This window comes from Tiliqua scincoides, chromosome 8 (genome assembly GCF_035046505.1).
Source record: "Tiliqua scincoides isolate rTilSci1 chromosome 8, rTilSci1.hap2, whole genome shotgun sequence".
Taxonomy (NCBI): domain Eukaryota; kingdom Metazoa; phylum Chordata; class Lepidosauria; order Squamata; family Scincidae; genus Tiliqua; species Tiliqua scincoides.
Window position 1 is genome coordinate 33,805,686 of NC_089828.1, and position 22,991 is coordinate 33,828,676.

The following is a 22,991-nucleotide window of genomic DNA, read 5'->3' on the forward strand; positions in this document are numbered from 1 at the left end:
AACTGAAAACTGTAACAAATTGCGTATGTTCCAACTCCAGAATTAACGTTAGAAATTCCCTCAGTTATACGGGAATTAAGGAGGAATAAGAGGCAGAACGGAGTGAACTAGAAGAACAGTAAAGGAATGGAACTGGGAATATCCTCTCCATGGATGAAATCCCCTCGTTCTCACTCCTTGGACAGATTGCTGCTGCTGCTAAGAAGCTCTTAGACAAAAAGCCTACTGGCTGCTGCTGGCCAGAATCACATACCTCTGATTTTCATCATACATATGTGGACTGTTCTCTCTTCCCCCGCCCAACCTGCCCTTCACAGCATTTAATGGCAGGATGTGTCTTTTTATATTAGGCTGCAAGCACGGGACCAGTGAGAAGTAGAAATGGTATCACTGCCTTGTCTGCTGCCCCCATTAAGGGTGCAGTCATAACCCCTTATATCAGTGCTTTCCAGCACTGGCATAGAAGTGCCAATGGGACATGTGCTGCATCCTGCAGTTGGGTGTCACTCACAGAGGCCTCCTCAAAGTAAGGGAATGCTTGTTCCCTTACCTCAGAGCTGCAGTGTCCTGATGTCGGTGCTGGAAAACACTGACATAAGGGGTTAAGATTGCGCCCTAAGACATTCAGCAAATTGTCACCTGGCTTTTTGTCTGCTGTGTTGAAAACATATTTATTTTATGCAGAAAAATAAAGCATCATGTAATTTAATTTTATTTTAATAATGATCCTTGTGATGTCACAATGGGTCTCTGTAGGCAGAGAGTTTGTGGCCCCCCTTGGCAGCCAAGGGGGATTACTAAGGAAGTGAGGGAAAACTTGAACTGCAGGGTCCATAAGAAATGAAATCATATTAAGGAGCATGTTGTTGATGCAAATTGATCAAACAATTCTCGGGTCCTTTGATGGACAGTTTGCAGACAGGCGGTATTTGTTGCACAGGGGAATGCAATTATTCAATCCCACAACCAGAAGTTCTGTGTGGAAGAACCAGACAGCAACAAATGATCGATAAAGCCATCTTAGACAAAAGCCCAATAGAGTTGGCAGGGCATACGAACAATGTGATCTAAATCAGAAGGAAAAAAAAACCCAGTCTCCTCAAACAAAAGGGAACCAACAATTGTCCTCTGAACAGACCTCAGTTCCCAGTATGAATCTGGAATCACGTTCACTAATGCTAAAGGAACAAACTGGTAGCCAAGATATTTGCTGACAACATTTCCAAGTGCAGAGTGAAATGCATTCAGCAGATATTCTACCAGGAGGTACGGAACATCCCCCGCATTTTCGTCTGTCTCGTTTACTGGGCAAGAGAAAAACACACCATCCTTCTTCCTACTCTGCACATCTATCTCTTTGCACACCCATCTATCTGCTCAGCTATTTCCCTTCCTTGCACATCTATCTGCCTATGATTCTTCCTTACACATCAGTGTATCCCTTCCCAGTGGCGTAGCTGTGGGGGTGGCGGTGTGGTAAGCGCTGCAGATGCTGCAATGTGCTGTGTAAGTGGCTCCTCCCACTTGCTGTAGGAGCAATTCCAGGCAGCATTGACAACATGCAGGCATACCCTGTGCATTGCCACTGCTGCCCGGAATGGCTCTGATGGTGAGTGGGAGTGGCTGCTTACACAGCATGTTGCATCACCTGCAGTACTTACCACACCTCCACCCCATAGCTATGCCACCGTCCTTCTTTTCTTCCAGCCTGCCTGCCTTCCTTCCTTCCTTCCTTCCTTTTTCTATCAGTCTGTCCACCCACTCATCCATCCCTTCTCTCCTTCTCTGCACTTTCATTTATCATGTACAGCAACAGATCTATAGCACTTATTTATGGAATATCTTAACAACAACAGGAGTTGTGGCAACAGAACTTCTCCTGCAAAGAGGAAATTTTTTTAAAAAAAATAGTCAATAGGCAATACAGAGAGCCACTGATTTCCCCCCCCCCACATGTCTGTAAACCCCTTTTATCCTAGCTGACCTGCTGTGATGTCAGAGCAATGTTAAACTTACGTATAAGATATACGTATAAGGTTTATGCTCCACCGTTTAACAAGCAGCCTTGAGCAGTAGCATAGCTAATGAACATGTAGCCCAGTGCGGAGCTCAAAATGATGCCCCAGAAGTGATGTCACAGCCGGAAGTGACATCATGCCCGGGCTTTTTTAAAAGTGCAAATTGGGGGGAAACCTGCCTCCTCTCCCCAGCAGCTCACCACCCACTTGATCTGCCACCTTCCCCCAGCCAGTGGCATAGGTAAGGCATCTATCTGCTACTTGGGATCAAAGAAGATTTTGTAGCCCCCCTCCACAAAAAAAATAATTCAAATATAATTAAATAAATAAATAAAATGTTTGCCCCTTATTGGTTAAAGACACTGTGCTGGAGTGAAAAGGGATGGTTATTCTCTCCTTCTAAATATAAGAGGAGCACCACTTGAAAAAGTGCCTCTTTACTAGTTAGCAGGAGCAGCTGTATTATGATACATGGAAATGAGAGCTGACTCATATTAACACCTTAATGGTTCCATGGTGTATCATAATAATATCTCATTGGCTCTCAGAACAATCAGTCTCATAGGTCAGTTTTGAGTTAAAGAAACCAACTTTTTGTTCCTTAAGGCAGTTGTGTTTTTGTTTTCTGGTTAATTGGCCATAACTTTTGAAAGAATACAGATATTCCAATGTGGTTTGTTTCATTGCATTCTGCATTAAATTACCTTTCCAATGATATATAACATGATGATATTATTCGTATATAACAAAACTTTCATAATTTTGGCCACTAGGGTCAAGCTAAGCTTGTTGCCCCCCTAAAGTGTGTTGCCTGGTGCGACTGCTACTCCCTGCACCCCCTTAGCTACGCCACTGGCCTTGAGGACACTTACAAGAATACGTTTCGCTAACATGACATGGCTGGCGCTTATTCCTAAAGTTGTTAGAATGTCAGAGAACATTCTGTGACAACACAGTGGTTCCACCAGTGGCTGAAGGATGTGTTGTGACTGGGGGCACAGCTCACAGTTGCCTGACATCCTCCAAGCACTTTTAACTTGCAGTCTGAAATATATTCACTGTGAAAGAGCCATAGTGGTCTAGCATAGTCAGTGGTCTAGCACAGGGGTGCCCAAACCCCGGCCCTGGGGCCACATGCGGCCCTTGAGGCCACTCAGTACAGCCCTCAGGGAGCCCCCAGTCTCCAATGAGCCTCTCTCTGGAGCTTTGTTGGAGCCCACACTGGCCCGATGCAACTGCTCTCAGCGTGAGGGCGACTGTTTGACCTCTCACGTTAGCTGTGGGATGAGGGCTCCCTCCACTACTTGTAGTTTCACGCCTGTGATGCAGTAGCAGCAGCAAAGGAAAGGCCAGCCTTGCTTTGTGCAAGGCCTTTTATAGACCTTGAGCTATTGCAAGACTTTCATTCATTCATATAAATTCATCTTTAATATATTCATTTATGTAAACTTATGTAAATTTATTCAAATTTTAAATGTAAATTAATTCTTTTTTCCTCCAGCCCCCGACACTGTCTCTCTGACACTATGTGGCCCTCCTGCCAAAAACTTTGGACACCCCTGGTCTAGCAAATGGTTTTGCCTGCAGGAGGTTCCAGGTTCAATCCACCCCCTCCAACACCTCCAGTTAAAACAATCTCTGGTATCAATAGCTTGGAAAAGGACCCCTTTTTGAGAGCTGCCTAGCAAACTGCCAGTCAAGAGTAGACAATACAAAGCTAGGTAAACCACAGAGTGGAGGCAGCAGTCAGAGCAAAGAGGCAGCAGTCAGAGATGGAAACTGATACTGGAGTTAGTAAGATTTGAAAAAGGGTTGGAGGAGATGGATGAAAGATCAGCTCTCCTAGTAGTAGTTACTATAGAATGGGGGAATCATTTACAGGTCTGGGGCTATAGGTTGTTGGATGGGGGAAGGATATGCTTTATCTGTGTTGTCTGTGGATGGATGGCAGCTTTATGAACATAAGACCCCTGTTGGAGCAGAGCCATCTAACTTTAAGTCATGGTGGCAAACCTCCATGGCTCCTCACCCAGATATTGCATGCCAGCTTCTCTCCCCATCCTGGCAGCTCAACGGAATAAGCTTTTAGTCATACCATGAATCAGGCATCCCAAAACTTCTGTGGCTGAAATACCTCAGCACTGACTTCTCTCTTCCTTGGACAGATGGATTCTCTTTCCATTCACTTTCCTTCTTTCTGTTCCTCTCCTTGATCAGCATCACTTTCTCCTCCGTCAGTACTACAAAGTTTAGTGACTGGCTCCAGAGAGGCAAAGCATTTGCTGGGTGTCCAAGACTGGCCAAGGGACCCCACTACAACATCAGCACCTTTCTTAGGAAATTTAAAGCAAGCAGGTTTCCCTACTGGGAATAAGTCTTGGATGGATAAATCAAGGGCTTCCATAAATCCAGAGGAGGCTTCGCACTGCCTCTCAGTATGAGTCATTGCTCCTTCCAATCCATCTCTGATAGGTCATTCTACCATGTTTCTGCAGCAGAGGCAATTAGATAACCCATCTCCTCTCAATGAAGAAACAGCAATGTCTCCCCTCAGAGAAGACTACCTATTATAGCTCTACAGGAGTCACTATTTAATCTCATCTCTTTTCAATATGCCTCAGCTGGACTGGAGTTGTTGTTTTTAAAGGATGTAGTGAAAGCATAGACCTAATACAGACCCAATACAGCCTCCCCCACAGAGGAGGCTACCCATCACACTTCTACGTGAATGACTGCTCCAGGTTTGGTTTCTAGCAATCAGGAGTCACATCCAAAGCCCAAAGCACTGACTCACACAGAAACCCAGCAGCTGGACTTTTCAGAGACCACATCATTCTTACTGTTGCCACTTTTGCACTTTCTGATTATTAAAGTTCACAACCAAAGTTCACAACCACTTCAGTCAAGTTTTTTAAATTGAACTGGAACTGAAAAACATAAGATTTAAACATTTATCTCTATGTTTTAGAGAACAGCATTGCAAGCAAAAGCATTTATTATTATTCTGCATCTAAGGAGGCTCAGAACCAATTCCAAGTGTCTAACACATGACAAAACCACTGTTTAAAAGTCACTGTCCAAATTGGAACCAAACTAGAGAGTTAAAAAATATTGATGAACCTAAACCAGAATGAAACCTTTTCTTTTAATGGTTCAATTCCCTGATTTTTATTCAGAAAGCAAAAGGTGTCAGAGCTATCAGAAGTTCGTGCAATACTCTTGGCTGGAACTGTAAACCTCAGAGTGACTCTGATGGACTCAGAGCCCAATCCTGAGCTCAGCATGCCCGCTCACAGCCAGTGTGCAGTGTCACAAACGGCCCATAAGGCACATTTGCGAGCCCTAGCACCAGTGCTCCGCTGGTGGTAGCCCAGCATCAGTTGGTGCTTGGCTAACACCCGGCAAGCGCCAGAGCTCTGTTGTTCAATGGTTGCACAGGCCGCCTAGCAGCGGTGAAGTAGGTGGAGGTGTGGGGGGAGGTGGAGAAGAGGCATTAGGGGCTGGGGGAGGTGGAGGGAGGCAGAGGGAGTGCAGGGGCAAGTGGGGAGGAGGTGTTCCAGGGGGAGGAAGCAGGTTGGGAGGGAGGCGGGACTGGTGGAGCTTTGCTTCACCAGATCCAGAGCCTCTGTGTCGGGCTCACCATCAACACGAGGCTCTTGAATCTCCGCTAACCTTTTGGTCAGCAGAGAATAAAATCACTGCATTGTGGGGCTACTTGCTTTACCCAGGGGAAGGGGATGAAAGTCCCCTTCTTCTGAGGAGCCACCAGCGGCTGCCTGGAGAGCGCTGGATGGCACGACAGCCATTTTTGGCGCTGCTGCAGCCCCGCTCCCCGGGCAGCTCATGATTGGGCTGCTTGGGTCCAATCCTATACAACTTTCCAGCACTGGTGCAGCACAATGCAACCCCAAGGTAAAGGAATAAACATTCCCTTAACTTGAGGAAGCCTCTGTGACTGGTGACTGCCTCCCCACCACAGGATGCAGTGCATGCCCCATTGGCACAGCACAAGCACTGGAAAATTAGATAGGGTTGGGCCCTAATTCACATGTACGTGTTCAGTGTTTTGTGAGCTGCTGGCATAGGTAATGTTTTTGAGAACAGGATATAAGAACAGCAAAACTGGAAGCCTGGCTAAGGAAGCTCATAGGTTCCCCAGGTCAATCAAAGACAAAGGCCAGAACAATTTGAACCTGCGATGCCTTGGAGGAATAACTAGAAAAAATCAGATCTTGGTTCAGCACATATGTGGCCCATGTTACGACAAGCACATGTCTGGCCACTGCTCAAAGTGGCTGGATTCCATGGAGGCATCATGCTTTGAAAAGCACCACCACCTACTTCATTGGCTGCTGCCTCCAAGGGAGAAGGATATGCAGAGTTGGTCATCCATGAGGCCAACTAAAGAGGTTGCCTCAGGCAGCAGTTTGGTGGGGAGTCCTCACCTACATCCACCTTGGCCTCTACTGCTCCTCCTTTTCTTCCACTCCCTGGACTTAAAAAGGATAAGGGGGACAGAGAGGAAGAGGAACTGTGGAGAGGAGGAGTGCGCTGAATTAGAACTTTGGAGAGTGGGAAGAACAGAGGCTGGCACACCATCATGTTTGAGGGAGCAGTATTTGGCATGACCCCTCATGTGCCAGGAGGTCTTAAGCTGGCGGAAATGCTAAATGTGGAAATGTGACAGCAGACTTCTTAAAAACTTTTTTTTAAACGGGGATGTGGGAGGAGGTATAGACGGGCAGCATCCATGTGCTCATTGCAATGTGTGATTTGTCCCTAAGACTTGTAGATGTGGCCCACTGGGATAAGGGCATCATTTGCTTACATAACTAGGCATCCCAAGTTCTAATCCCATGAGAGTAGCCTTCTAAAAGGAATGTGTATGATGGTCTTTTCTGCCTTGCACATCTGTTCATCCATCCATCTTTTCTGTCTGTCTGTTCATCCTTCTATTTGTCTCTGCGCACCTATCAGATTCATATGATATCATCCTTCCTCAGAGGACCTGAGAACATCCCCCTCCTGCCCAACTTCCCCACCTGCTGAGACTTTGCCAATGGTAATTCTGCACATGAGGCCACCCATCACCTCAATGTGCCTCAAAGAAGGCCAGGTCTGTGTTGGATGGCTGCTGAGTTGCTCCCCATGCTTTCTTTCTCCCTCCCCTGCATCCCTCCATGGGGAGATATTTACTATCATAATTCAGTTGATAGAATTATAATAGCACTGAGGCTGCACCAGAGCTCTGTCAGAGTCTGTCGCTGATAATGAATGACCCCCCAAGGAAAGCTTCGAAAAATCCACCAAGCAAAATTAACGAGCCTTGACGAAGAACACTTGGCGGCTCTAGGAAGGCTGCCATTCTCTGTGGGGTGGTTCCCTTCCACAACTCTCTGAGGGCATGGCTCCAGTGGAGGATTTCCATGCGCAGTCCTTGGAAACACTGTGGTCTCCAAACTCGACTCTGGGATGATCAGGACCTTCTCAGTGAGATCACATGTGAGCTGCAGCTGCTATCTCCTTAGTCAGAGTCTTAGTCTAGATAGCTCAGCATTGTTTACTCTGAACAGCAGCTGCTCAGCAGGGTCTTTCCCAGAGCTGCCTGGATGTTCAGGATAGAAGGTAGCTAGGATTGTCAATATCCAAAACATGCTCTCAGACCAGATTCTGCCATGCTGGATCTTTAACCTAAGTCAAGACCAAGAGACCCCATTCACTGCATCATCTCTAAAAGTGTATTAGGGCGCAATCCTGCCCTTGACTAAGGGCACTGTTCAGAGGCACTGATTCCAATGGTAATCTTAATTTTTTTGTATGATCAAATTCCATTGCCTGACGTTATGCTCATGTCTAATACAACCGCATAGCATAAATTGTGGCTAAACTATTGAGGCAATGCCCCAAATAGCAGAGTTTTTGAAATCCTCACACCAAAATTAGAAAAGAAACATCAAATAAACATCAGATAAACATGAAATGGTCCATTCCACCCAGCAGCATCTGCTATGGTTAGTAGCAGCTCTCATACAGCATATGGCTTTATACTGCCCTCCTAATTGATATCCTTTTAAACTGGAGGTGATGAGGTTTAAATCCAGGTCCTTCTGTATGTCAAGCAGGCATTCCACCTACTGAGGGCCTGCTCCAATCCTACCCTAAAACAATTATTGTAATTGTAAACCCTCAGCCCCAATCCTATCCACACTTTTCAGGGAGTAAGCCCCGTTGACTCTAATGGGACTTACTTCTGAGTAGACATGCATAGGATTGGGCTGCCAATCATTAATTTTTTTTGATGATTCATCACCTGCCTTTTAACTGATGAATTTATCATATTTAAATAAAGTTGCAATGCAGGTGCCATCATAAGATACTGAAGGACATGTGGGAGAACTTAAAATGTAACAAGCAAAGGTTACTGTTCATTGTTAGAAGGGGAATCATCTGTAATGTATTTGTGTTTTCCGGTCCCTATGAAAGGAGGCCACCATCAGAGCCTCAAAGAAGAGACTTGTGTGCCTTCAATTTGTAACCCCCATGTTCATATGGCTCCTTCCCACAAGTTAATCATCTAAAACTTGATTAATTATTCTTGCCAAATTTAAAGAGACATTTGGGATACAACAGGGACAGCTGATCTCCAAGGTGAGAGAAGTGCAAGCAAGATCCCCTTTTTTGTGAGTAGACGTAAACAAGTCCAAATGGACAGCATAGTGGAATTTTCTCCATTATGTTTCTTTATAGATCCAGAAGTTTGCTCTGCACTGTGTTCCACTTCTCCTTAACTTTGGTTTAATGAGGAGAATTTTTAAAATTAATTCCATAACTGGGATCTGTGCAGTTAGCCACAGCCTTAAGTTCATTCCATTCCACTGCATCTTTTCACCTCCTCCTCATTATAAATGCACGTATACACAGTGATGAAACACTACAAAAAAACAATCTGAGGGCATCAAAATCCTTTTTTGTGCTGTTTTACTGCTGTGCTCCTTTGCATAAATACCACACCAAAAAAATCTCAAAACACCAACACACACCATCATATTTAGATTGCTCTTTTGCAATATTGTACATGTGTACATTTGTAATACAGAGGAGGAGGGAAAGAGACAAATGAGCTGAAGGAACAAAGGCACATGCAAAGTACACTGTCTAAAATTCAGAATTAAAGAGCTAAACCATGAAGAATTCCTGATGTGTAGTTGCCATTTTGGAAACCAAGAGCAGATACTTTGATACGCAAAAATCAGGGGAGAAATTTGCATGAGAAGCATCCCTACAAATGGAATAGGTTATAAGGGTTATGTTGCCAACGGCATAATAAATGTGGGTGTCTGGGAACACCTCGGCTGCTCCCTTGGAATGCTCTCTCATTTTTGAAGACAATGTGGAAGGGAACCCTCTTCATCATTTGGTTTCAGATGGCAGTCCCCTCTTGTACAGATGTTGAGTACAGAATCTGCACATGTACTGTACAGGAAGTCCTTTGTACAGTCTACGCAATTGCACAGAGAAGGGGAGTCGCCTCTTAATGGAAAATTAAGAAAAAGTGTAGATACCCAGGACTGTGTGACCTAATCTAGCAGCGGGGATTTCGACTGTGCCACTTTCTCAAGCAAGGTCTTCCCCTTACGTGGTCTGGGGCCCTGCCAGTTGCATTTTTCCAACATGCTAGTTCAAGGGGGTGGGTGGGTGATTTTTAAAATGCATATCAAATGAGGGCTGTCAACCGATTACAGTCTTTTTAGCAGATTCAACATTGCTCTTTCTTTGCTGCCCTCTTTGCTACGTAACCCCTCCCAGATCTGCGACACAATGCCATCTTTAACACCCATACTTTTCTCCTTTGCTGTCCTCTAGGCCTACAACTCTCTTGTGGAACATTTGCGGAATTCCAGTTCTCTTCCTTTAAATTCATCCTCACCCCCCTTTTTCTGGTCTTTGGCAACGCAAACGGCTAATGCTCACCCCTTACTGAGACAAAGTTAACAGAATATTATTTGCATACATTAATACAAGTTAACCAGGTCTTTTCTCCCCTTCTACTCTATTTGTTGCTTTCTCCAAATTTAGATTTGTGGGGGCAGCTCAGTTTGTTCCATCCATCACAAATTCACCTCATTCTTGCATTAAACAGGGTATTTGTCTCTGAATTTAATTAACATCAAAAGTGGGCAGAACTCCTTCCCCACTTGATCTCCCCACAGTCTGTCTTCCCTGAACTCCTTTTTCTTTCAACGTGACTCCAATATTGGAAGTGGGGCAAAACTATTTCAGGTATGGAGCGAATGCGAAGGAGAATGTGGCTCTCTTCACCTGCACATCCCTTTGGACGTTCAAATCTGACAGCTTCCCCATGAGACAAAGAGGAGTGCTGCTATTGTTTCAGATTTGATCTTTAGACTGAAAGGATCCAATCCTAGCCAAATTTCTGGCACCAATACAGCCACAATGCAGACTCAAGTCAAGGGAACAAATGTTCCCTTATCTTGAGGAGGCCACCACGACTGTCCCTCCACTACAAAATGCAGCACACACCTCATTGGCAGGACTGCATCTGAGCTGGAATGTTGGATAGGATTGGGCCCTAAGCTCCTTGAAACAGAGAATAGTCTCCTTGTTTTCATATCATCAGTGCTATGTATACTGATAATGCTACCAAAACAACCATCAATAACAGCAACAGGTTGGTCCTGGATCACAAAAGGAGTGTGGCGTAGCAGAGGAGAGACTGAGTAATGAATCAGGAAGCTCCTGCATCAGATCTCACTTCTGTCATTTTATTTTTATTTTGCAAATGTCAACCCACCTCTCTTACAAATGTAGCCCAAGGTGACTCACAAGGGAGGCAAGGTAACATAGCAAATCACTGAACCAATCTGATGAAGCCTCAGTCTTCCCCAGCTGCAACACAGGGATGACAGTAGAGATCACCCTTACAGGGTTACTAGCTGCAAGGATTGCAACAAACACTTTGTACAGACCTTAAGTTCAGAGAGCCCCCCCCCCCCAGCTGGAATGGAGGCTGTTGCAAATCTCTCCTATTGCAATCTTAGGCATTTCTACTCAGAAGTAAGCCCCACTGAATTCAATAGGAGTAACTTTCAGGTATATATGTAACAGACTGTAGCTGTCCTTGAACCCAAAATGGAACCAGATCCCTAAATGCAGAAGTGATAACCGGTTCAAGGTAAATTGTATAAAAGTTAGACAGTCTGTTTTCCATTGCACGCTTAACTCTCCTGTGCTGTTTTTAATTTTTTTAATCCCGTTGAATAGCTTTGGTTTGTAAAATCTGAAAAAAAAGATTTTAAAAAAGATAATTCCCCCCCCCCCTCAAGTTAAATAGCAATTGTACCCATTTTAGAGAGTTCAACTGCAAGTGAAAGATTCTGGTCTTATTCTGCATGGAATATCTCTAACAGCACAATTCTATGCATGTCTACTCAGAAGTAAATCCTATTGTATTCAATGGGCCGTACTCCCAGGTAAGTGAGAGCATAGGACTGCAGCCTTAACTGGTTCGAAACTGCTGAAAGAACAAGGTTTTAAAATTAGTGTCTGAATGGGAGAGTTAGACAAGAAAAGAAAAAAAAGAGAAATAAAAAAAGAAGAAGAGACAGATTGTTGAATTTGCTTGGGAATGGAGCCCAAATTCCCATGCACCTGGGAACGCTCCTGTACTTCCTCCTGAGTCCCATCATGAAGGAAGGCAATACATAAATACAGGGCCAGCCTAGTGATGAGGCTGACTTCAAGCAGTGAGTTGGGGGGGGGGGGTAGAGCAGTGAACTGATGAGGGGTGTCCCACCCCCTGCCTCTGCCTCCCCTCTGGCCTGATGCCCAGACTGCTGCTTCAGTTGGCTTTCCAATCCTCTTTCTGCTTGCCGAGAGTGGGCAGGAAGAGAATGGTACAGCAGCAAACCACCTCTTCCTCCTGAACCACTGGAGAAGGGGGAAATGCCCCTGCAGCCCTGCTCTCCTTGCCCACCTGGCTGCTCAGGAAAGCTGCCAGGCAGGCAAGAAGAGAAGGAGTGTGATGGCGTGTGGCGTCTCCACTCCAAATAGGTGACATCTCTGCTCGGGCCACTCCTGACTAAATATGACAATCCATTTTATAAAGAATGAGAGAAGAGGTCTCTGCCCTAAGAGGCTTACAGTCTAGATAGGAATATAGAGGAGACAACAGAGGAGGGGTGGAAAAGAAAGGCAACGGTAAGCTGAGGGAAGGATAGATTTTTTTTTTTTAATGCCAAGTAGCACTTGCAGGTCAGACAGACGAATGGATTAGAGAAGCATGATGGTCCTCACATGATGGCTGCAAAGTCAAGTGAGAATTTGCATGCAGCAACAGGCTACTGCAGATGACCTTCCCGCAGACAGATCTTCTGCAGCCCTTAAAATGCAATGCTTTTCAGCTGGGTTAGCGGACAAGGGACTTGAATCTTGAGAAATCAAGCTATGCACACACATATGTGAGCCAGGCCTGAGTAAAGTTATATTGTATAAGTGTATGTGTGTGTGTGTGTGGGAGGGGCGACGACACCAAAAAACCAAAATAGATCTTGGCTCTTTGTCTTACCATGTTAGGAGGAAAAAATAAAGTTTTAAAGAATGTTTAATCTTACAAGAGATCTGGTGGCCTTTATTATAGAATAGCTGCAGCATGGAAGGTTTACTCTCAGGATAGATAGTGCTAGTGGAAGGACATTTAGATGAATGAACATTTTTGGGCTTCCAGAGCAAGCATCCATAAATTCACTCACTGGCTTGGCGGGGTGAGTACTCCCAGCTCCTGGGTGAACATGTATGTGTGTTTTTGAGTCAACACATCTCTTTCCTCTAGTCATAGATTTGCAGCCTGGATCAAATCCATGTGTACATGGATCCAATCTAAGTGAGACTTTGAAGTCCCACATTGCTTCATGCAGCTTGCAGCCAAATAAATATGCATTGGATAGCAGGATTAATTCAGAGGCCCAGGTGGAAATTCTAGAGCTAGTTGGGAGTAAACTACCAGCATTTAAAAAGGGATCTCAAGCATCTCTAGTCCACGCTGAACCTTTTATTTTTACACAGAAGGGTTAGATATAAATGGATTTTATGCAGTGACCCTGATAACAGGCAAAGAGGCACAGAGTGGTGCTCCTCTTATATTTAGCAGGGAGAGAGTTACTGACCCTCTTCACCCCAGCACAGTGTTTGTTGCTGTCTCTTCTGCATCTTTTTAAAAATGCGAACTCTTTTGGATAGGGAGCCATTTAGTGATTTGATTTTCTCTGTAAACTGCTTTGTGAAATTTCTTTTTGAAAAATGGTATATAAATATGCTTAGTAGTAGTAGTAGTCATCATCATCATCAATCAATCAACTGGAAAAAGCAGTTTTACTGGGAGCAGCTTACATTTTGTGACGGTTTTTATAATATCAAACTAGGATAAAAACTAGGCATCCCAGGCCCTTGGGAAGGACTTGATATCTGGATAAAACAAACCAATCAATAACACCTATCGGACTGTGCAAAAATCAAAGAATAAAAATAGAACAAATTTTGGTGCCATTGGAAATATTCTTCTAGGCTTTCATCTTTGCCTACCAATTTTTATTCCCATTTGAAACACTGCTGCTTTTATTGATTGCTGTTTGCTATTGTTTTATTTGTAAACCGGCTGTGGGAAATATTTTACTTGAAAGGTTGCACTGAACAAAACGTCCAAATAATGTTCAAACAGATCAATGTCCAAATGGAGTTGGCACAGTGGGGAAAGAAGAAGCTCAGTTCCAGGCAGCAAGTTCTTGCCATTGCATGGAAGAAGATAACAAAAACAAACAAAGAAAAACCATAAGGAAGCCTCTTTCTGAGTCAGACCTTTGTTCCATCGAGACCAGAATTGTCTACTCTGGCTAGCAGTGGCTATCCAATGTTTTCGAACAGCAAGGTCTTTACTATCACCTGCTGCCAATCCTTTATTAAAATACAAAACAGCACAACAGATCACATGCTGGAGATTGAATTTGGCACCTTTTGCACGCAAAGCATGTGCCCCACCACTGAGGCATAGATGCTCCTGATGAACACAAGAAGTTGCCTTCTGCGGTATTCCTTCTCTCCACCATTACTGTAGCCAAGTCAGCAGAGAAATATTGATGGCAGTAAAGTCTCCTTTTGGGACTCAGCCTGCATCAGCACCTAGACTATGCTAACAAATGTCTGGAGGTCATTTGGTGCAACAATGCAGGCCTGCCATATCATTTTCAGTGCAAACTCAGCTGTATGTTGCTCCTCCTGAATTGAAAATGTGCTTTAGAATCCCCAGCAACATTGCACAAGACCAAATTTATGAAACTGCCTTATGCTGGGTCAGGCTATTGATCTGTCTAGCCCAGGACTTTCCAGGATTTCAGGTAAGGGTCTACTTGCCTTTTTTCCCCATGCTTCCTGACATAACCAAGCCCCTGCAAGTTGGAAGCTAGCACACCGGGAAGAATGATGTGCTATCCTAGATTTCTTCTTGCAGAGAGGCTCATGCAGGGAGGCTCTCCTGCTCCCTGCCATCCCAGGTTTCTTCTTGCAGGGAGACTCTTGTTCCCCTATGAACATTTTGGATTGTTCATGGGGGAACATTCCAAAAATGCTATTCTTCCACCTGCAGCCAGAGCTGGTACAAGCCCATTCTCTCTCTCCAGGATTTGCCATGTCATTTCTGTGGCCCATGGAGGCCATGGGTAAGGCTCTCTGGGCACACCAGTTACAAACCTGCCGTGTGTTGTTTGTGTTGTCAAACTTCCCTGCGAAGAAAGCTGTGCTGACGACAGAGCGAGAGGAGGTACCGCTGCGGTTAACCCAGCATGGAAACAAAGATCTCCTCGTGGGTAGAGAAGTGCCAGCCGTAATTAGAAATCTCATGACTGTCTGCAGGTGGTGCACCCCTCGCCGGTTACCTCCTCCCTCCCTGCTTCTCTTTCGCTTCTCTGTCACTTGTGAGCACAGTGTGTGGGTGGGGGGGAGCCAACGGCACGCACGATGCCACCTCTAAATTTAGGTGTGGGTAACCCTCCTCTCAGAAGGTGCCACCTCAGTGGAGAAGAAGGGACAAGCAGTTCGCGGGTTGGTGGCAGGGGGTGGGGGAGAAAGAAGGTTTCTCTGTTTCTTGCTCACTTTTTTGGGCTCACATTTAAGCTGAAGGAAATAAGCTCAAAATCTGCCAATGTTTCAGAGTCTGCTTTGGAAGGTGATATTGTGAATGCTACAATTTGCATTTGGAATGCAAAGTGATTTTTTTTACCTCTATATTCAAAGAGTTTCAACCCACTGGCAGCTCTTGTTTTCACATCATGTAGGAGATCTCATGTCTGTCAAACACACCTTCTGTCAAATATTACATGCCATTACACATCGACATTAAGAAGAGCCTCCCTGGATCAGTCCAAAGGCCCATCTAGTCCAAGTTCCTATATCTCACAGTGGCCCACCAGATGCCTCTGAGAGCATACCACAAGATGCTTATATCCTGTTGCCACTCCCTTGCTTCTGGCTTGTCAGAGGTAGCCTACTTGTAAAACCAGGAGGTTGCATATACCTATCATGGCTTGTGACCTGCGATGGACTTTTCCTCCATAACTCTGTCCAATCTCTTTTTAAAGCACTGGTTTCCAACCTGTGGTCCATGGACCACAGGTGGTTCATGAGATCCTGAGAAGTGGTCCTCGAGGTCTCAGGAAAAAAAATCACCTTTGATCACTTCAAGCATCTCACTGAGCAAATGCTGATAGATCGTGTGAGACAGTATTGAGCAGATGGCATGAAATGGTTTTTAGTACCTGACAAAATTTTATGGATTACATGCAATAGTATCTGACAGTTTAAGAGATTTGATGCCAAAACAATAATCTGGTCCCTCCCAACTCCATGTAAGGTCTCCTCAGCAATTTATGTCTACCCTTCTTCATTTCAAAGATGAAAATATGATAGACATTTATTATTTTTCATATTTTTATACCACCCTTCCTCCAAGGAGCTCAGGGTGGTAAACTTAGTTCCTTCCTTTCTTTTGTCCTCACATGATTGCTGAGGTAGGTGGGGCTAAGAGATAATAACTGGCCCAGCGTCACCCAGGATGTTTCATGGCTAAACAGGGATTTGAACCTGGATCTTCCAGATCTAACTCCAACTCCCAAACCACTACACCAGTGGTTCTCACACATTTAGCACCAGGACCCACTTTTTAGAATGAGAATCTGTCAGGTGATGTCATGATCGGAAGTGACATCATCAAGCAGGAAAATTTTTAACAATCATAGGCTGCAGTCTTACCCACACGTACCCAGGAGTAAGTCCCATTGACTATCATTATTAAAAGAATATACATAGTAGCTTGTTAAAAGTACAGGTCTGTAACATTTCCCCAAATGCAATCACATACCATGGTAGCATCAAGTTTAATAGATTAAAAATAAAAAATTTAATGGGACTCACCTGAAATTGGCTCACAACCCACCTAGTAGGTCCCAACCCATAGTTTGAGAAACACTGCACTACACCATCCTGACTCTCTGTCAGTGCAATTCTAACCTGTGCTGGAACAGGCAGGCCTATGCAGTGCAAGTTTGGGGCTGGCTGTGGCTTGGCCGGAGACAAGGGGAAATAATTCCCCTTACCCTGCGTCATGCTGCAGTGGCCCCAATGGGTCTACTCGGTTCTGCGGCACCTGAAGAGGTGGTGCAAATCTGAGCAGCTTGGAGCTGCCCCGGGTTGCCCGAGAATGGGGCTAGGATCTTGCACAAATGCTGGATCCTGGCCCTATCCCCTTCTTTTCTGCCCACCCACAGAACCGCCTTCCACTCACCCTCCCCCAAAATGCCTCCTCCCCTCTATCCCCATGCCACCCCAACCCCTGTGCCAGCCTGGAAAGACCAGCACAAACTTACTGAGCTCAGGGCCTGTGTTGGCGCTGGGAGGCAGGCACAAACCCTTGTGTTGGCCTCCGCAACTCACAAGTCAGCACAAGCATGTTTGGGACAGTCCCAGGCACTTTAAGATTGCACCCTGAGTTTAGTTGACTAAAGACATTTCCTGAGGAAGCTCCATGGAATATTTAAATCTTGCAATGGACCTGATGGATCTGAATCTGTGCCATTGACTCCCATTGTGGTGGCCCTGGATGAATCTGGGCAACTGGATCTGTCCTAGTTCTGAAGCTAAATGAGCTGCAGCATACAGCACATTGAAAAAACGACTACCTGCAAAATTTGTGCTTGATCTATGCTTCATTTACTGATTCAGTTCATTTTTACATGTGTTTATCCTGGCTTTCTTTTAAGGCAGGGGTCTCTAAACTTTTAGGCCAGAGGGCCATATCAAATATCTGGCATGGTGTCTAGGGCTGGAAAAATAAATACATTTTAAATATAAAATTTAAATAAATATATTAAACAGACTCGGAAAACCTAAGGCCTTCAGATGGCCCCAAAACGCCACTTACAGTTTTTCAGGAAAACCTGGAAGTGATGTTTTTAGGCCTTTAGAAGGCATTCTGAGGGCAGGCGCATGGCCTCCCCAGCCCTCAGAACACCCTCCAGATGCAACTGGAGCACAACTCTGGGCACGTTCGGTTGAGCAGGCCAGAGACTTGCAGGGGACCAGAGGCTTGCTGCGGGCTGGATAGAGGCTTGTTGCAGGCCACATCTGGGCCCTGGGCCAAGGTTTGGAGAAACCCTGCTTTAAGGCAGTGGTCTCCAAAGTGGAGACTGCTGTGTGCCAGTAAACTGGTCCTTGGTGCAGATGGTGCTTACCATTCCACCTGGGGGCCTCTCTGCAGCGCTGCAGATCACCCCAACCTTTGCCCCAGCGAGCCGAGGATTCCCAGAAATCCAGGCACAAACCAACTGGGCAAAAGACCCTGAAAGTGCAAAACAAGTGTGAAGATCGGGGGTGCTCTGCGGTACAAACGAGAGGCTCCCCCACAGAAGAGTAAGCGCCGTTCATGTGGGGAAGGGATTCAACAGGGCATCGGATCCGACCCGTGGGGCTGGGTCTGGAGAGCCCTGTAGAGATTGGTCAGTGTCTATGATCCCACCCATTTATTGCCACAACAACCCAGTGAGATTGATGTGGTCACTAATAGAGTGTTATTGCTGAAAGTCACCTGGGAAGCATCTCTGTGACCTTCATGCTGGAATGAGATGGTAGAATCTTGAGGTGTTAGAAGAGACTGTGTACATGTGTGTCTTCTCTCAGTCTGGGAAAGACTGGCCACCTTCTCAGATTGGTCTACCTTTCTACCACTACCCCACACTTGTTCTCACACTGATTATTGTGGTAGGTATAAACTGTGCTGGCAGTTTACATCAAAGCACACAAATTATATTCATGCACATGAGAGTCAAGATGTCTCCCTTCCCCTTCTGAGAGTTGAGTTCTAGAGACGCAGGGCAAGGGATGGAAACTCTGTTGCACACTCATGTGCATTAATTGTGGTGCGCATTCATGCTTATTAACCCGAGTGTACACATATGCGCAATTCAAAAAGGCACCCCCCCCCAGCAAAATAGATACAGGGATTTACCCGGGACAAGTCCAAGAAATCAGGGACTGTCCCCGATCAGTTGGGACAGCTGGAGCGTATGCTGTGTTATATTAACTGTGGTCACAGAATGATTGTGTGTGTGTGTGTGTGTGTGTGTGTGTGTGTGAGAAGGTTTCACCTTCCAGAAGCAGGAACAGCTGCTTCAGATGGGCCTCCGTCTCCAATTCTCCTCTTGCCTTGGCCACAGAGGAGCTAAGAAGATGGAGGGGGTCCCGCTCCCCCTCTTCCCCTGATGCCTAACCAACCCGGCCCCTCCTTTGCCACCTCTACTGGTAACAGCTGCAGGACTTGTGGAGTTTCCCCTCTTCCTTGCCACACCATTTTCCTCCCTGCCCCCTTTCCTCCTCCCTCAAGTGCGATGATTCTTCATTCTCCCCTCCCCACAGTCCCACCCGCCCCAGAGCTGAGGCACCCTTGCAGCCGTCGCCTGGGTTCTCTCGGCCTGACATTTGAAAAACGGCAGGCCTAAGACACAAGACGGCAGCTGCACAGTGGCACTGAGCCAACCCCTTCATTTTGAGCGAGATTGTGTTCGCTTGCGCAGCAAGACGGAGAGAAACAGCCAGTCAAGGAATGAAAACACCAAGGCATCCACTGTGTGTCCATGCCTTTTCAGCCTTAAGCTTCTCGTCCAGTTGCCTTCAATGAGGCCCAGAACAGGACCCAGTTTGAACCCTGACCTGCAGCAGGGGACTTGCTTCCCCAAGTGGTGGCAAGTTTTGGAAGGGGGGGGGGAGCAAACTTTTTGTAAGACCGCTTCCCTCATAAGCAATGGGTCCTGGAGCTTTAAGGTGCCTTCAGTCACATAAATGCACACTCTTTCCCCACTGACCCCCCTCCTCCAGTTCTCTTCCTTTCTTCTGGTGTTTCCTCTGAGTCAACTGAAAGTTCAGACTGTAACCTCCTCAGGGCAGGGATCTGGCCCCATTATGTACCATAAAGTGCTGTGTGCATCGTAATAAAAAACAATGATCACCATGATATCTATTCCCACAAGCTGAGCAGAGCAGAGCAGAAAAGCAAGAAAGAACCCAGAAAGGGTTCTCTGAAATGTGTCAGTTCCGCAGAAGAAAACCTTTGTCTTCAACACCCCCACCCCCCAAAAACACCTTCTTTAGCCAGCTGCAAAGCTAAGGCTTCTGTCTCCTTCTGCACGGTCAATGCCTGTCTCAAAGCCAAGCAGGGTGTCCAGCAGGTAATAGCCACCAGATACCAAAAGGTAGTAAGAAGCTATCTTTCATGTGCACGTAAGAGGAAATTATTATGAAAACTCTTATCAGGAGCTCTCCTTTCTCTTTTTCTTTCTTCCTTTCCTTCTCTTTGACTTTCATTATGGGCAGGGCTGGCCTCAAGCCCTCTGATGCCTGAGGTCGCATGCCAAATGCTGCCCCCTTATTCCCAAATGCTGCCCGCTTATGATGTGCTAGCCTCCGCTCCCCCCACTCTCCCATGTTCTAGCACAGCGCCCTCCCCCCACCCCTCTTCTTCTACCGATCCAGGGAGTGAAAGAAGGAAGAACAATGGGGGCAAGGAGGTGGGCAGAAATGAGCACCCCCAGCAAACTGCTACCTGACGCAGCTGCTTCAGCTGGTGTCATGGATGAGCCAGCCCTGGCTGTAGGCCTGGTTGGGGCATGGCTGGGGTGGCTTCCCTTTGGTTAGGTTGCCACTCAGCCAACAGTTGAAAGGTAGTGTTTTCATGGGATCATTTTGGACATTCGGAGGTGGAAGGAGATATAAGAAGAGGCGGGTTTTGAGGAAGAATGTAAAGGCTGGGAGGTGGCATAACACACTGGGTTGGCCTGAGGAGCACAGGGCCAAATGCAAAACATTTTTGCATTTCAACCTCCTGAACAGGATGAGCGGCAGCTGAGAGGTGTGGGTGAAGCGTCATCGCCAACTGCTTCTGGGGGAGGGGGGATTTCAAGCCAATTGGACCCAGGGGCAGGCAGGAGGGAGGGCTGGAGGGAGGGAAGATTCAAAGCCAGAATGTCAGCTACAGAGGAAGGTGCTGACTGCGCTGTGGGTGCTCTGCTTGCCACCTCAGGCCCAGGGCCCAATTTGGCCAAATTGGTCAGAGTGCCCTAAGGCTGGCTGTGATAACACAAGTGTTCTGGGAGGTGGTTCCAGGCATAAGGGGCAGTCAGGAAGGAAGGAATAAGGTCCCATTCCTGTCCAGCTTTCCAGAGCAGATGCAGCCATGCCAATAGGCTGTGTGCTGCATCCTGTGATTGTGGGACAATCATGGAGGCCTCCTCAAGGTAAGGGGAACATTTGGTCCCTTATCTTGAGGCTGCACTGTGGTTGTCACTGTGTGGATGAGTTTCAGTCCAGTGTCCCGTTGCAATTTTCAACAGACAGTCAGAACTCTGATTTCTGCTTCCATGCATACTGAATTCTTATGAAACACAGGGCCAACTCCAGAGCCCTAAGCAAGGTGCCCCTGGTCCCCCTGATGGATATTATCATGCAGCAGATGTTGCAGGAAGCACTGGGTAGCCAAAGTTGTTGGTGGCAGTGCTACCCTCAGCAATGCTGTGAGTGGGCACCGTCATCTGGGTGCTGACTGGATGGTAGCAGGCAGCAGCAGATTATTCCCGGCTTGTGGCACACTGTGCCATTTTGCCACAAAGCACTGAACCCTGACATAGAATCGCATAGCAGAGCATGAGGAGGTGCTTTGGTGGTGGGTCCTTTTCATATCCTGGGCATTTGTGGTGAACTGACACTCTGGCTGAATGTATACATGTTAAGGGCAAAGCCATAGCGGCCCACCCTTCTCCTGACACTGGCCTTGCATGCCTGCGCCAAGCCCACATATTTTCCTCCGACATATTGGCACCGCGCAAAAGGCCGCCTCCTTTGCGCCAATGCTTGGCGCATGCCAGCACTGAAATATCCCCTGCATGTGGGGAGTTTCTTGCGTCTGTGCGTGCACAAGCTGGCAGGGATGTGGCGGTGCATAGCGACGGGGTGGGGATGGGAAGGCTGGTTTTTCAAAAACCTGTCTTGGGTTCCCCCTCCCTTCTTAAAGACCTGGCCAAGGAGGCAAGCTCCTCTTGCCATGGGGTGGGTCTGAGAAATGAAACAGTGGGGCAGTGCCCTCTGCCTCGCTCTGCCCGAACACTGCTCCCAAAAGCAGGCATGGAGGGCACCCGAATTTGATGTTCATAGTTTATATTCCTTTAAGCTACCATCCATGCGCCTGACTGCCTTTTTCCCTGACAATAGAATTCATTATGATGGAAATATCCTCCAGAGGACTGCAGCTTAATTACCTCCTCATTTGCATTTTTGCATATTAATGACTGCAGTGCTGCTAATTTTTTGCTGCAGTGTTTTTCCAAGGCGGAGGGGGAAGAATTAAAAAAAGAAAAGACAAGAAGAAGGAGAAGGAGAAGGTTGGCTCAGTTCTTGTCTTCTTGTCCTCCATTTTGTTTGGTCTTCCTTCCCTCTCTGAAGATGGCCTGGCCTGAGGCTGGCCCGATCCAATGGCAACAGGATGGGCAAAAGACTGTATTCTAATCCACAAGGTTCTTCTTCAGACTGAGTATGGATATTCAGTTCTGCCAGTTTTTGAACTAGTCATCATTGCCCATAAAGCCCTTTGCCCCCAATCATTACCTGTCCATCTCCACCACCCTCCGCATTGCCCAAGTATCCAGTTCCCATCAATACCCTTCTGCTCTTTACCTGGAAAGAGCCCCATAGATTTCCAGCTCTCTTCAGTGATGCTGCCCGTTCTCACTCAATCTCCATCTCAATCTGGAAATCCCTCCCAGAACTCAAACACAGGGCCACCTTTCCATCTTTGTCTTTCTTCAAACCCCTCTTCAAGGTCCACCACTTTTGGAATGTAGATTGTAAGCTCCCAGAGACAAGGATCTCTCTTCCTCACTTACAGTATCATGTGAAACACCATCTATACTGATGGCAGCATAGTAATGGATGACAGATTCCTAAAGAGTGCTGAGCTCAGCCACAAACCTGCTTCCAACAGCTCTTTGATTCCACTTCCTTAGCGCTGAATACTTCATTAAAACTGCTGCTGCTGCTGTTTCCAAGAGCTTAACCCCACCATAGGCCCTCTGGAGGGCAAACATGTTGCCTCTTGGTCCTCAGCCTGCCCTTCTATCTCCATCCTTAGCAGTATCGTCCATCCCATTTAATATGGAATATGAAGTCATAGACAGCCAAGCCCAGATATAACCCCTATTTACTATTATTATTATTAACAGTATTTATATACCATTTTTCAACAAAAAGTTCACAAAGCGGTTTACAGAGAAAAATCTAATGACTAATGGTTCCCTGTCCCAAAAGGGCTCACAATCTAAAAAAATGCAGAAGAACACCAGCAGACAGCCACTAGAAAAGACACTGCAG